This window comes from Cannabis sativa, chromosome 5 (assembly GCF_029168945.1).
Source record: "Cannabis sativa cultivar Pink pepper isolate KNU-18-1 chromosome 5, ASM2916894v1, whole genome shotgun sequence".
NCBI lineage: Eukaryota > Viridiplantae > Streptophyta > Magnoliopsida > Rosales > Cannabaceae > Cannabis > Cannabis sativa.
In genome coordinates this window covers 65,413,134-65,430,654 of record NC_083605.1, presented here as the reverse complement: position 1 = coordinate 65,430,654, position 17,521 = coordinate 65,413,134, and positions in this window count along the sequence as shown.

The window sequence follows — 17,521 nt, the reverse complement described above, 5'->3', positions numbered from 1 at the left end:
AGAGAGTGAGAGAGCGAGGAAGCTCGATTACCCACATCAATCGGTTTCTTTTGCAGATCAAGCTTATGTGGGACTAAAGCTCAAAGATTCAATGGCTGGAGGTATTTCGATCCTTAAATTATAGTGCATATATGATTTATTAATTCCGCACTTTATACATTATCATATATATTTCAGTTTATACATATAAATGTCTAACAGTTGGTATCAGAGCGGATTATATATCTCTGCCTTGATTTAGTTTGAGTTTAATATATATATACGTATATACGGTGTTCATATATATATTATATATTCGTTTTCGGGTTCGTATATACATTCATATTATATATATATATTCATATTATATATATATTTTCATACGTATATATCTATATACATTCAGTTTATATATATATTCATATTCAGTTCATATATATACATATATTCATATACATAAAATTTATTCATATATATATTCATATATATATATATTCATATACATATATACACCTTTCATATATATATTTATGTATGCTTATATATATACAAAATCATCATTTTGAGAGTTCGTATATATATGTATTCATGTATATATGTTTATATATAATTATTATGAATTTATAATTTTATTGTTTATCATTCATTTGAATGCTTCATTATCTCTATTTCTGTATTTAAATAATTAAATTACTATATATAATTATGTATGTATATATATTCACGTGTTTACGTGTTCTCCGGGATGGTGGGTTCAAAAATTTATTTATTTTCTTTGAATCTTTGATGCGTTTTTCAATATTAATAGCCTTATCATTTTCATATGATGTTATACATTTAATCTATACATGAAAAGGTTTTGAAAACCATCAAAATTTGGAAATTTTTTTTGTAGAACACATTCGGACCCGACCCATTTTTATTGAAATTAAAGTATACATTTTGCGTGTTTTCAATGCTTGAAATCAATATAGATCTCTTAATTTTTTCATTTAGATCATTTTGTAATTGATTTCATGATTTTTAGAAGTTTAAGGAAAATTTCTTATGTCGTTTTTCAGGGCAGATTTTTTTTTTTTAAAAAAAGGAAAATTAAGAAAAATTTAAGAAAATTCCGAAATTTTATTATTTTGATTTATTTTTGGAATTTTATTTTATTTCCTTATTTTGTTTATTTAGTCAATTAAATTACATTTGTTTAAACTTTCCATTCTTATTTAATATATATCTTCATATATTATATGTTATTTAGTAATAAATTATTATGGAAAGTTTTTAATTTGGTAAATTAATTACATGCTTTATTTTTACATGTAATTACAATAATTGTGATATTTTAAGAATGTGAATATTTAATTATTCTACAATTAAGTGCGCAATTATTATATTTATTTACCAATTAAGTAATTTATTGATTAAATTAATTGATAATCTGCCATTAAGTATATTTTTTAATTTTGTATTTAATTCATTTCATATAATTAATTGTACTAATTTGTATATTTACCTTATTTATACAAATTAATTATTAGTGCAAATATTTAAAATATTATATGGTCATAAATGCATAATTAATTATATATTATGGAATTAAGCATTTAATTTATTATCATACAATAATTGTATTAATTTGTATTTATTTGGCAAATTTATTTTTAATACAATTAATTTTGATTTGTATGATTTAAATGCTATACATAAATTCCTTTTATAGTGCTAGATATATTTAGAAATATTCAAACATTAAGATAGGTTGAATATTTTATATAGCACATTAAGTTTCATAAAACTTCATAAAATTATTCATAAAATATTCATAAAACATTCCTAAAATGAATAAAATATGAATAAAATGTAAGTAATTTTGTGATTTGACATAAGAAAACATGAACCTGGGACAAATGCTCATATCTAGAACGGTTTTTAATGATCTTCGGACGACCACACTAGGAGCACTAATCTCAGTGATTGTCTATTATGTTAATAACGAAATTACTTTTAGGTAGAGCCGAATACTTAATGTCAAAGTGAAAAATATAATTTTATATAATTAGGGAGTAGCCACAGCATCCTTGTTTGTATAAAATTATATATTAATTAAAATTCACCTTAATGGACATAACTTGTAATTAATTATATAGGTATAATAATTTTACCCCACAGGGATTTTATTATATTTGTATAATTAATTAGGATAATATGTTAAAATAAATTCTCTTAATTTACCCCACAGGGAGTTATGGGGATTTAATTTAATAGTGTTATCACAAATTTAATTAAAGATAGATAATAAACCTTCATTTTCCAAAACTAATTGTTTAATTAAATCTATCATAAAGTTCATCTAATTTTATTAAATTTAAAATTTAGCCCACAGGAAATTTTGGATTTAGTAAAATTTTAATCTTCAGTTTATACTTTGGTGTCTAGTGAACCACATAATTTTAAATAATTAGGGAGTAGCCGCAGCATCCTTAATCATATAAAATTATATATATTAAGTGGATTAAGATAACATAATGGACATGAATTATGTGAACATAATAATCTTACCCTACAAGGATTTTATTATATTTACATAATTAATATATTAAATTAAATTCTCTTAATTTATCCCACAGGGAATTATGTAGATTTAATTTAATAATTTTATAATAAAGTATAAGATTTTGAAACATTTATAAATAATTAAATGTTTCATACCTTTCATTGAGATAGAAATATTAAACTTTAAGTTTTTCATAAATTGTGTAAATCTATCATAATCTACATCTAAATCTTATCTTATTAAATTAAAAATTTAGCCCACAGGCAATTTTCGTTTAATAAGATTTCATATTTAAGCATCTTTATTCATTGGTAAAAACATGATTCATTTAAACCTCAAAACTTTATATGTAATTTTATTACATCACTATTCATAAATTTCTTCCATACCAGTAGAAATTTCCAAAATTTATTCTGATAACTTCATCAAAAATGTACAGTTTTTACTGTATAATTAAGAAAAATAAATCACACTTTATTATCACCAATAAATTTTAATTTATTGTGTATGAATTCATTCTAATATAGTTAATGTGATTATTAACACATAGTGGATTATTTTAGATTGTTATTCCACATTCATAATTTCTTGCAAGGTTTACAAATAAACCTAAGAAAGTCACTAACTGTGAGCAAATCTTATCCATAGACAAGATAAGTTCTCACATTTAGAAGTTTAAGGAACAAGCAATATAGTAGTGACTTTGTTTTAAAATTAGCAAAGACCTTTTATGTTCCAAGATTCTATTGAAACTTGATTTAGACACATTTAGAGGTCTTTACTACAAAATGATGTCACTCATAAAGATATGCAAGTTCAATCTGACAATAAGAAATGTGTTATTAATAAGAATTCTTCTACATTATAGCACCAAAAATTATGGAACATATATCCATAAATAGAATAAATGTTAGTAAATGGTGGGGATATTCATTACACTTTATTTTACTAACTTTATTTAGAACTGCTGGAATTTTATTAAGAATATGTATTCCAACAAGTCAAAATCGGTGCACATTAGAATTCTATCATATTAGAAATCATACAAGTCAATTAATTTTGAAGACATGGACTCAAATTTTGCATCTCATTTTTAACGATTACTCACATAAATTATTTTTCTACAAAAGTATAGATTTATATGTTTCAAAGACATTTAAATCTTAAGTAGAGAAATAGTGCATTTTGCATATTAAGATAGTGAGATCAAATATAAAATAGAGAATACTACATTAAAATTCGTGAGTATGGATAAACTCCCAGTCCATTTGCAAAGTTTCTTTAAAAGCATGGGTTCATTGCCCAATACATATGCCTGGTACACCTAAATCATAGTGTGTAACAGATTTAAGAAACTAAGCATTTTTTGGATATGGGGTGGAGCCTACATAGCAAACTCCAATCTTTCCTAAATCTTTGTCTATTGATACTCAACAATGGGGTGTACATAACGAATTGTGTTCTAACCAAAGTTGTTTCTCAAACATATTTTGAGTTGTGATAAGGTTGAAAACTGACTTGATGACATGTACACATTTTATAAATACCCATATATAGTTAGAGTACAATTGTCAAAGAAAAGATCTGGGCCCAAAACCATAAATGAGCAAATTTCATTTGAAAAGCTATAAGGTTTAAGGGTTACATATTTTATTATCCATCTCACAACACTAGAACTATGGAATTAAGAATTGACTTGATCAGTGGGAGTGATCAATCTAGGAACCTAGTTTCTAAGAAAGATCATTCATATTTTCTCAAACTTCCACCTCAAGTGTTAGATTAATTATGATTCACAACAACCCTTAAGGTTAATGGTTATTGAGAATTCATAACTAATTATTAATAATCTACAAGTCATTGATAAAATTCTAATAAGTTATGTTATTTAGTAATTGCTTATAATTTCTAAAATAACATATATATTGAACCATTTGCTCTTTTAAGAGTTTGTTGGTCCATCCTTAAGATGACTTATTAAAATAATAAGATCAATGTTTTCTAGTGATTACATTTTGTACAATAAGAGTTCAACTACAATATTAATTTGAGACACAAATTAAATTATAAAATGATAAAGAATTGAAGTTGTAGTACAATATGTCATGAATGAAGAAATGAATATCTTAAAGAGTAATAAAGTTTATCTTTAGTAAAGTTGCCTAATGGGGTGGAGAACATTAATTAAGCATAAGTTTTTTCACCAATAATATTCATTAGGCAACATTGAAAAACATAAAGATATAAAAGAATATTCATTACTAAGAAGTTCATTTTGAACTAAGAATCAATAACAAATGAGATTTACATTCTCACTTGTTTTTTTATAAATAATTCTATTATAGACCTTGGCATTTATTGCTTGTTTTAATTCATTAATCAATTCCAAACAGTGAACTAGAGGAGAAGGTATACAGACTGCCATAAAGATTTTCCTCTAATAAGTGGTGAACATATGCAAGCTTAAAGTGTCTACCTATAGATTAAAACAAACATCTCACAAATTGGTATTATATCATCTTTTCCTTTAGGTTTGAAAAGAGAATTATGGAAATAATCATATACCAGAAGGTTAGTGGGAGTAATATTTGTTTTATACGTAGACAATATGTTACTTGCAAATGATGATAAAAGTTTTCTATATAAGTTGAAATAATTCATATCTCAAATTATTATTTTGAGATAAGGATTATAAATAATATATATAATTTTAATTAATTAGAGAGTAGCCACAGCATCTTTGATTAAATAAAATTATGTATTATTCATCTGATATATAACTTTTATCTTTAAGTGTGATAAATTCAACTCGAACCAGCATCTGAAAAATGATCTGGAGTGAGAATAAATTAAGAACATTCATTTGCTTCTATTTTAGAAGCCTAATGTATGCCTAAGAGTCTGAATAAGACTTTGCATTACATTTGTTTCAGGATCGTTAAGTAGTATCAGAATAACTAAAGTTAAGACCACTTTATTCTTCATACAAAGTGATGAGGTGTCTTAAAGATACTAAAAATTATATTCATACATATTTTGTTAAGATGAATTGATCATTTGGAAATATAGTTAACCAATTAGATTCTAATGTACTTCACTGGTTGTATTGATTCACGTAAATCAATATTTTATTACAACCTTAAGATTACCAGTAAGATTATATTATGGAGAATCTTGATTGTTATTTCTACTATAGAAGTTACATTAATTTATTGTTTTGAGAATACATCTCGTATGATGTATTATAGAGTTTCATAGTAGGCCTAGAGTTCAGAATTACAGTTTCATTAGGCCATTAAGAAAATTTTGCGATAAATTCGGCTACAATATTTATGGCTAATAACTCTAAGAGTACTGGTCGAAGCTAGCATATCGACATTAAGTATTTAGCCATAAAAAGGTGTGATAAGTGGTCATTAATCACGCAAACTGAATTGGGTGATCGCATATATCCTTGACTAAAGGCATGCCGCAATACAAATTCAAGGATCATAAAGTAAATATGGGATTCAGTTAACCCATATGCAGTTTTTTATATTTGTACAACCAAAAATTATTCAATGAAACTCTAATTTCGATATTTTCTCATATTTATGTGCACCTTAATTTCATCTGAGAAAATTATCGTAAGCGGACCTGAATAAACATAAGGGTTAGGGTTTATTCACTTAAGTACATTGCCACATAAAGTACATTGTTATATAATAAATATATCGTAATACATGGAAGATAATACTCGACTTATAATGAGGACATATCGCTATGATTCGTATGTTTATTATATAATGAGGAACGTTTGGGTTTGAATGTTTTAGTTTAAATGCTGACCAAGTGGGAGAATATTAGAATATTTCTAATTAAGGAAATAAAATAATATTATTGATTCTGATAAATGAATATTTTATATTCATTGAATCTGGACAGAATCAATTACGTAATATTCTATATATGGTCAGATTTCTATATTCATTACCTGATTTGATTTCCTGAATTAATTGTCAAAATATTCTGACAATTAATGTGGCACAGATACTGATGTAGTATCTCACCTATAAATATAGGGTCTCGGTCCCCGAGCTCCTCACTCATTCTGTTCATAACAGCAAAATCCATCTAAAGAGAGTGAGAGAGCGAGGAAGCTCGATTACCCACATCAATTGGTTTCTTTTGCAGATCAAGCTTATGTGGGACTAAAGCTCAAAGATTCAATGGCTGGAGGTATTTCGATCCTTAAATTATAGTGCATATATGATTTATTAATTCCGCACTTTATACATTATCATATATATTTCAGTTTATACATATAAATATCTAACAGTTTTCTTTGGATCGACTACTAATATATCATATAATATATGTCACCGAGCTCATCTTATTTAGCATAAAGCCACTATCAGAATTAAAGTTTATGCCTCCTTTTTATGCATATGTACTTTATATTTGACATATGTATTCATATGTGATGTGATTCTAAGTTTTCACTCATATATTAGATCTTTTAGGCTTTTAGATTAAGTGCACTATGGCTATGGGTGTGATCTTCTTATTAAAACTTTTCAATTCATATTTTGGTTAAATATTCATAGTTATGTATATGAGGTATTTATTAATAATTTTAAGATTTTGGTTTATAGGCACATATATATTATGCAGTTTTGATATATATAATTAAATATGGGCTATTATTATTATGTATGAGTTGCATTGGAAAGATATAATCGGATATAATATATGTGTACATGTATGAGGTTCATGATAAAAATTCAAGTCTAAATTAAATATATATTTTATTTTATTTTAAGTTCAAATTTAGCATACTAAAATATTAAAATTTGTCTTTATTCTAAATGAATTGATTGAAACATGATGTCGCCAAAGCAACCTCTCTTGTGTAGATTTCTCATGAGGAATGTTAGATGTTTTTGTTGTTAGTTCTTTATCACTCATAAAATATGCAATAACAATATTCAATTTTATAGATAAATATATTACAAATAATTATAAGTGTATAACCATAGATCTAAAGAATACTTTTGTTGATTCAAAGAGAAGAAGCCAAATAGCGGAAGCGTACCTTAATCCATATTTAGTGATAATCTTAATTCATCTTGTAGAGATAATCTTTGTGGTGATTTTGGGTAATGATCTTCTAAGAAAACAAGACTTAAGGTTTTCTAATTTTTTCTCTTGATGGGAGAAGATGAGAATAGAAATTCTCTTGTTTCTTGGGGACCACTACCAACTTATAACCTTATAGCTAGGTTATTAATTTTAAGTATTTCTAATTTAGCCTATCAATAAATTAGAAATATCGCTTAGGGTATCTACACATTTAGCCCATGACACTTTAATACCCAATGAATCATAATTACTAAAATGATCACTTTATTTTGGGCCAAACTTTAAATATCAATACACTAATATACATATGAGCCCATATTGAGGATTTTAATCCAACAATCTCCCACTTGGGCTACATATGTTTTCTGATAGTGTATAACCTTATAAGTGCTTAACTTTTGCTATAATAATTATAGGTATTTCAAAACAATCTCGTCCATTGATTATACTGACATAGGATCAAAGCGGCTTTCGCAACATTTAACGTAGCTAAACCCATCAATGATCACGTATATTAATATAATCAAATGACATATATCAACCATGGATGCGTAGCATGGAAATTACATGTGAATGTGATCTTAGCATACCTATTTCCAACTGGTCTTTCTTAATTGAGATCAATTGTTTATTAATTCTTTCTAACCTTAATAGAAAGAAAATATTCAGAGTACCCAAAACTTAAGTCCATACTTTATCTGCAGAATTAAACCATAAATATGTGTCAGCTTGATAGAACATCTCAAATACAAACTTCCACTAAACCAGTACAATCTTAAATAATACAACATCTATATATGAGCAATAAGCTCCTGAAAAGCCTTAAATGGTATATTCTTAATGATCCAGATCACACAAAATATGGAGTTACAATCTGGAAGGATTATTTTAAGATTTCAAGCTTACAGCAGAGCTAATTAAGAGGAAGTAATGAGCTATGTGAACAAGCAATTGATAAACTGGTTTCCAAGAGCTGAAGTTACAGTTGAATACAACTTTAATGTTAACATGGCTATTAAATCAAGAAAAGTTCTTGGTCTTTTGTGAGGCAGTCAGAAAGGATCTAGAGGGTGATTTAAAGTAATTGATAGAATAACTATTTATTCACCTTGTAAATTAAAGAAGTATAAGTAGCAATACCCAAATCACTACCCGGAACTTGTGAACAGGGGTTCTGTACTTAAGAATTTGGCTAAGTTAACTCTATGGAGAAAATTTAAAGTATTTAGTTACTCGAAAGGATTGGGATGTAGATTAGAAGTAGTGGTTGAAGCTAGCTTAAGATTGGTACTACATAACCATTTATTACTCCAAGAAGGCCAATGCAGTGGCAGAAGTCTTAAGCAGGAAATGTTTCAGTTAGTAAATGTCATAATCGAAATTAAGATCAGAGTTTATGTTAGGCGAGTTCAGTAAGTTAACAATTCAACCAGATTTAATCAATAAGAACAGAAATGCTAAGTTAATGGATATTAAACTTTGGGAAAGCCCTAGCAGATATAGCTCAGAATTATGCTTGCAATTGGATTATGGAATGTTACATTATAAAACTCAAGTTTGTCTTTCGAACAATTTTGAGCTCAGAAGTTATATTTTTAGGGAAGTTTTCACCACTCCTTCATTGTAGTATTCAAATATTTAATTCGTTGTGGATTAGGGTTAATCTCCAGAAGTTTATAAGGTGGATTTGATGGGTTTAATTTTTCAAGTAAAGTGAGAAATGTTGCTGAAAATCTAGTATGGAAACCATAAGGGAGATAGTATGACTTTATGCGACTTTATAGTCCATTATATCAGATAAGAAATTGAAATTTATCTCCCAGTTTAGTGAAGTCTTCAGAGAACTGACATATTGTAGTTAAAGCTTATATAACTTTCTACTCTTGGACAAATAGCTAATTCAGAGGGACAATTAGGTATTACAATATATACTATAAATTAATGTGGCAAATCGCAAGGACTTATGGAGCAAATATCAAGTTTGATCAAGTTTTCGTGTAATCAATAGTTACCATAGTGTAACAGGGATGGGTCCCTACAGAATACTAAATGGTATGTGAAGTTGTTTTGTTTTAACCCAGAACAGGAAGCGTCTAAGCCTGAGGTTAGTTCAATAATTGACAAGACTATAGAAAAGAATATGGATAGGATACTTGTTTCTCAGCATTGATAATAAGGACATGTTAATCTGAAATTCAACAATGTAGAATTCTCAAATATGGAGAACAACTTTGAAGACAAGGATAAATATACCATAGGTTACTATGAATTTCGGAATTTCCCGAAGGAATCAGATTGTTATTAATTTCTCATCTAAACCCTACAAGTAACCTTTGCAACACATAAAATGTTTTTCAAACTGTATGTGGGGGAGTTTGACTCATATCTTCAATTATGAAATTTGAGAACTTCACTTAGGCCTATCTTATTGAGGGAATAAGTTATGGATCTCGATAAGAAAGACAAAGTTATCTGAAATTGAACTTTTGTATTAGATAAGATACTTAAGGAAACAATAAGGTGAAGGGAAACACCTGGAAACTAGAATCCAATTTGTGGGCTCAGTGTCCAAAATTTTAGACTTGATTTTGAGGAAAAAATCTTTTTAACAGGGGGATCATTGTAATGACCGCATAATTAAATCATAGGAATTAGCAGAAAATTAAGAGGTTCAATAATTATTATGTAATTTTGTGTTTCTAAGTAGGAATTAGGGCTTATTGTCTGAAATAAGTCTTAGAAAAATATTTTCTCAATTACGGAGATATATTTGAATACTAGATGCATTAATTATGTTATATGTAAATTTTTATGAATTTCATGTTTTATGCTCGGTAACAGTGGAATGCGACGTGCGGCCTATCGAGTCACTTAAAATTAATTTAGTATTTTTGTAATAGCGGGGCAAATTAGATAGAGATTGGAAATTTCAGAAATATTCAAGGTATTAGAAATGACCAAATTACCACTAGGTGGTAAGGAAGCCTTTTAGTTTAGGCAAGGGCAAAATAGTCTTTTTGCCAGTTGAGTTCTTGTCCTTTAGTTATTCCTATTAGGTTTATTAATCTGAAATTACTTTTTAATTTATATGATAAGTATTTTTTTTATTATTATTATTCATTCATTTATTTAAAAATCAAAGAAAACACTATTTCTCTCACCAAAACACACACACACTCTCTCTCTCTCTCTCTCGATTTATCCAAGAACTTACAGCTAGTAGGGTTTCTTCAGCCTCAATACAGAATATTTTAGCATAATCTTTGTTACTCTAATCCTGGGTAAGCTCCCAATCTCTTCTCTTGTTGATTTCTTGAAGTTTCAAGTTAGGTTTCAAGCATGATTTTTAGGTTTAGGTTGTTGTAGGTTTATGTTGCTGTTGTTTCTGTTTTTTGAGATGATTTTAAGGATATATGTGTTAGATTAAGTTGAATTAGAGGCTTGTTGTGAGGTTTGGTCAAGGTTTGAGCTTAAGAGCTCAAACTTGGCTCTTCCATGGTGATTTTCATTTCAGAGGTTATTTATTGAGTTTATTGCCTAGAATATGTTTATTATGGTGTGTTTAGGTATTTTGGAAAGTTTGGTAGCATTTGGGATTGATTGGACCAAGTTATGGGGGTTGGAAGATTGGAATTTTTCGTGTTTTTCTACCCAGACAACTGGAATTCCGGTTGGTTTAGGGCTGTACCAATCGGAATTCCGGTTGGACTGTATCGGGTAGGCAGATTTTAGTATTTTGGCCATAACTTTTCACTCGGGTGTCCGTTTTAGACGTTCTATATACCATTTTAAAGCTTATGAAGAGCTCTACGATATGGTATATAAATTAGAGCAAAATTATCTATTTTATTTTAGGGTGTCTCCACTACATAGTTTAGTAGAAAAAACTTAGGTTCTTTTCAGACATTAGAAAAGTGTTCTAGAGTACACACTTATCAGCTCTACGTATGTTGTGACCGTCGTGCAACAACGTCCACTCAGGGTTACCGACATACTTTCATTCGGAACTAAGGTAAGATTAGTATAATGATATGCATATGTGTTTACATGTTTAGTATACATGTTAGTTATGCTTGTTAAATTACATTACAATAGTGGTATCAGTATATTTAATATTATATTGGATATTGATAAATGTATGTTGGCATTTGTACTACTCGACAGTATCACATCGGTACGACTAGAGTACGACTAGCATACCGAGTATAGGCTGATAGTATAATCGATAGTACTGTGCTACTTGACTATATCACGTCGGTACGACTAGAGTACGACTAGCGTACCGAGTATAGGCTAATATTATGGTCACTAGTACTGTCGTTTGAACGTTCAGAACTCAGTACCGTGTTGGACACGGTGAAGGGTTACGGTTAGGGGTGTGGGCGCCTAATCTTTATCCTATTTACACTTATGTTATGATTATGCTTTTCTTACTGAGTCTGTCGACTCATAGTTACTATGTGTACGTGCAAGTATGAGCTAGAATCGAACCAATGAAGAGTCTAAAGCTAACGATGAAGATTGTACATATCACGACGGTTAGACCTGGAGTGTTCAAAGTCTTTGGAGTGGTGTTGACTCTCTTTTGTAGGTCGCTTGACAACGACTTTTGAAATATAAACAGTTTATAAATTTTTGTAACTTTTTAAAAGGGGATCCTGAATCATGTAAATTATTATGTTTAAATATCAAAGCAAAGTTATTTAATTAAGTTTTAATCGTTCACATTTTTATTAAACCCTTTGACTAGCAAAGGCGTGCACAACATCTAAAAAACACTGTAACACGTCTAATCTAGTAGGGTGTTACAAGTGAAACAAAGAATTGGAATTAGAATGAAAACTCAAATCTTTATTTAATGGATGATTCTTTACACAAGAAGGATGGTCCAATCTATAGTGCCAAACTTTATCATTGGAAATTTTTGAATCTGAAATTGAAGAAAAAACATAACTGAAATGGACATTAGAATGACTCAAACTCGGATAATAGAGGCTACCACATTTCTCACCCATCCCAATCATCTTGCACTTGACAATGTCCTGAATAACACATTTATCATGAAAGAATTAAAAGGTGCAATTAGCTGTTGCTGTCAAAGAATTAACAGATAGCAAACAACATTGAAAAGTAGGCACACATAGGACATTTTTGAGGACAAGATCATCAGATAAAACAATAGTTCAAGTGTAGGAAATGTCAGCATATGAACCAGTTGGTAATAACACAGATTTGAGATTGGAATCATTGTGAATATCAGTAAAAAAATGAAATATCAGGACACACATGATGTGTGGCTCCTGTATCAATGATCCATTTAGATTTATGAACATGAAAATTCTTACCAGAAAAGTGTGACACAACTAGTTGTTCATCAGAAACTTGAGGTGATGTCTTATCAGCAGCTTTCTGAGCAAGAAGAGCCATGAGTTTTGGACACTGAATATTAGACAAGCTATATACAAGATCCTTATCCCCTGGTGTATACTCATTTTTCTCCTCATCTGTCCCTGTAAAATTTGCAGAAGCATTTTTACTTGGAGGCCCTTTTGCATTTCGATTTGGGAACTTTCCATGTTGCTTATGACCAGGAGGATACCCATTCAGTTTAAAGCATCGATCGATTGTATGTCCATTCATACCACAATGTGTGCAATTATACTTGGATCGAAAAGGTTGTACAACATCAGCAAACTCTCCTGTAGTGTTGTTCGATGAATTTTCAGCATCATTAGACACACCTGATCCAACAGATCCAGATGTTAAATTCCTTTGTCTTTCTTCTTAAAAAACTGAAGCATAAGCCTGGTTAACAGTGGGAAGAGGATCTCTCATTAGAATCTGAGATCTGACATTGCTGAAAGAACCATTTAATTCTACTAGAAACTCAAGAAGTCGATCCTCTTCTTGATATTCAAGTATAACTTTCATAGCACCATAACTACAAACAGGTTGTGGTCTATATTCACGAATATGATCCCACAGAGACTTCAATCGAGTGAAATAGGTAGTAACACTGCTTGATCCTTGTGTGAGATTTTGCATAACCTTTTTTGCTTCAAAAATTCTTTGAGTATTTCTTTCATTAAATCTTTCATGGAGTTCAGACCAAATTTCAGTCACATTATCGATATACATAATTCTATCATCAATTTCTCCAGAAATTGCATGAAGTATCCATGAGATTACAGTGCTGTTACATCTGCACCAAGCATCATAATCATCATGCTCCTCATCTGGCTGAGGCAACTTTCCATTAACAAACTTCATTTTGTTTCGAGCTACAAGAGCAATCATCATAGACCTCCTCCAAGTACTGTAATTCTCACTTCCTGTCAGAATCTTAGGTACAAGTACTGCAGCTGGATTATCACCATTAGAGATGAAGAAAGGATTTGAAAGATCATTTGTAGTGCTAGATCGTGAATTTTCACCAAGAACAGAGTATCTGTTTGATTCATTTGATGTATTAACAGTACCGCGAGTGTTTCGAGTTTGAGCTCTACCACCGCGCGCCATAAAAAAAGATCAGAGGATTAATAGAACAAAATAGAAGAAAGACAATGAAGAAGACCACACAACAATGGTGGCTCTAATACCATATCAGTAATCCATTGAGAGAAAACCAGAAAACAGAGGAAGAAGAAAATGGAACAGAATATTCATTAATTGTTCAATCTGTTACAGTATAGGAAAGAAATGCATATAGTAGCAAGAATCAGTTACATCACACCTAACCAACACTTATGGAACCAACATTTGAATAACGAACTAAACACAAAGCTTAACTAACTTGACAGCAGCTAAACTAACTTGATAGAGTTAAACTTAGGTATTTATGTCCCAAATTACTCTATACTTAATATAATATTTTTGATATAGTATAAATGATATATATATTAATTATGTAATTAAATTTAATATAAAAATTAAAATTTCTTTTTTATTATTGGTCAGTAAATTAAAATTTATTTTTAAAATTGATATTTATAATTATTTTTATAATGATCATCAATAAATAATATGTATTAAAAAAAGTTTTTCATATATAGAAATTTATATATGCATTTAAAGCTTACCCAATTTGAAAAGAAAGAAAAAGGAGAGGGACTTGATTTTAATGAGTTCATCTGGAAGTGGAACTGTTGTGAGCAAAGACATTAATAATTAAATAAGTAAATATGTGTCCACAAATTGAATATTGAACATGTCTCCTTATACTTTTTTTTAAAAAAATTCCAAGTAATAGCAAAGCAGCCACCAATAATCAATACGTGTATCATATGTTTTGAAATTTATTAAGTTTGATTTTTCTTCACAATGTTAAAATTTCAGTAGTGGAGACCCAACATGATATCAGAAGAATAAATAATAGTATAACACATGCACAAAATTTTTTTTATATATATATATAAATAGATTAATAAGAGTATATTTAGATATATACATTGGAATATTGGATATATTTCTTAAGAAAGAAAAAAGAGTATTAATATACGAAGATGGTGAGATAATCATTCAAATGGTCATCTAATCTTGTAATAATTATATATCATGTTTAAGGATTAAAAATTGTGGACTCCAAATTAATAATACTAAACTTAAATTTAAGAGCTCAAACTAGAAGAGATGAGCTCACAACCATGTAATTATGCATCTTCAACTTTAACCTTTTCAATATAGGTGTCTATAGCAAATTAGGTGTGTGATTTGTTTATTACATAATTTAAACATAGAGACAACCTAGCCTAACCTAACTTGAATTAGAAACCAAGACACCTCAAAATCACAATTCTATTTTTATCTTGGTTTCTACTAAGTTTGCCTTCTATTTAAGTTAATAGTGTGTTACTATGATGAACTTGAATTTTTACTAGTTTTGTCCCTTTCTCGATGTCTAACCCATCTTCTAATTATTTATTGATCTTTTTTAAAGTATGAAAAAGAAATGTATAATATTTCAAAATTATTTGCAAAATTAGTGACAATATTTTCCATGAACATTGATTGGAGATACTAGGAAACAAATCATGTAACAAACCAAAAATTATAAAATCTTTTTCCAATTATAATTTTGTTCAAAACAATGTAATTAAAATTATCCGTTTCAAAATATATAATTAAAATTATTGAACCAATATAAGTAAGCAACCCCAAATAATTATCTTTCCTTTAATTTTATCATATTTTATATTATGTAATCTCCCCATTTATATTTTTGGTGATTTTTCTAATTTACGAAGATATAAGAAGACACTAAACTAGAGATCAAGAGTTTATGTCAAGAATGAGAAGAAATTCATAATTGGACTTATTTCCAAATAATTTTTATGAATTTTTTAATGTTTGAAAGATGGATTATAACTTTTTTTTTTTAAAAAAAAAATGTGAATATTATTTGTTAATTTTGTTCTATGGGCTTAAGGTCATAACTATTTTTAATAATATGGAAAAATTATTAAGGTTATGATAAATATGACATAAAAAGTAAATGTCATTAAATATGATATTATTTAACCAATCAAACTAAAAATATGATTTTTTTAAAAAAAAAAAAAACCATACAAAATATTAAAAGAAGAGAATTTGAATTTAAGATTCATAAAAAAAAATAAAAATTTAACATATATGAGATTGAATTACCATAAAAAATATTAAAATTTCCTTCATATTTATTTTTTTAAAAAAATAAAACAAATGAAACTACAGTGATCGCCGGAGTTGTCACTCGTGCTAGAAAAGTCACTGGAGTTTGTTATTGCACTGGAAAATTTGTCGAAATAGCTGCTAGTGCCAGAAAGTCGTCGGAGTTGCCGCCGGTGTCGAAAAAGTCGTCGAAATTAGTATTGTCGCCGAAAAAATCACTAGAAAAATTACCAAGAAAGTAGTTTCTTCATCAAGAAACCGATTTCTTCACCAAGAAAGTGATTTCAAGAAAGTGGTTTCTTCATCAAGGAACTAGTTTCTTCACACAACATTAATAATGATTATGAAAATAAAATAAAAATGATATACAATGAAAATAATTGAAACTAGTTTCATCAATCAATCAAATGGAGAAAAAAACACAAAAAAAAATACTCATAAATATAAACAAAACAACACACAATGCACAACAATAATCTAAAATAAAATATAAGTGTGAAAAATAGTTTCAAACCTAGAAACAAAATAATAAAAAGAAACTTAAAATAAAAAATATACAATAATATCATAAAATAGAGCAACCTCATTACAAAACCCTTAAAACCTGTAAAACCAGTTTCGAACTTATGAACCCTGTGAAACCATATTCGACACTATGAAAAATTATAAAAAAATAAAAATGCTAATCAATAAAGTTAACTGAAACAAGTCATCGGAATTGGCATAGTCGCCGGAGTTGCTGCCAGCACTGGGAAAATCACCAGAGTTGCTGCCGGCGCCAAAAAAATTATTAGAATCAGCATTATCGCCTTCTGAAGATTGAGAGCAAGGAGGTATACAAGTAGCAACAACAATGGACTGGCAAGGCCTAACGACCTGACCAAGGGTACGCTGCACCACTCTCCTACAACCTGTAGTTGGGGACCAGGAACCACCTAACACGAGATAAGGGTACCAGGTGTCAGACTACCCCCAGCACCTGCAGCATGCAGCAAGAAAGCGATATTTTATCCCCACGGGATCACTTTGTACATCAGGCCATTAGAGCCTATAAATACCCCCATCTCATATGTGAAGGGGATTGGAAAATCATTTGGTGTAACTCAGATCTTGAATTCAATAGAGAGAGCAATATCTAGAGATTTGTTCACCTTCATCTTTGTCTTTATCTTTATCACATTTTTAATTAGCTTTGCATTTTCCGACCACTAACTTAGTTGATGAGTT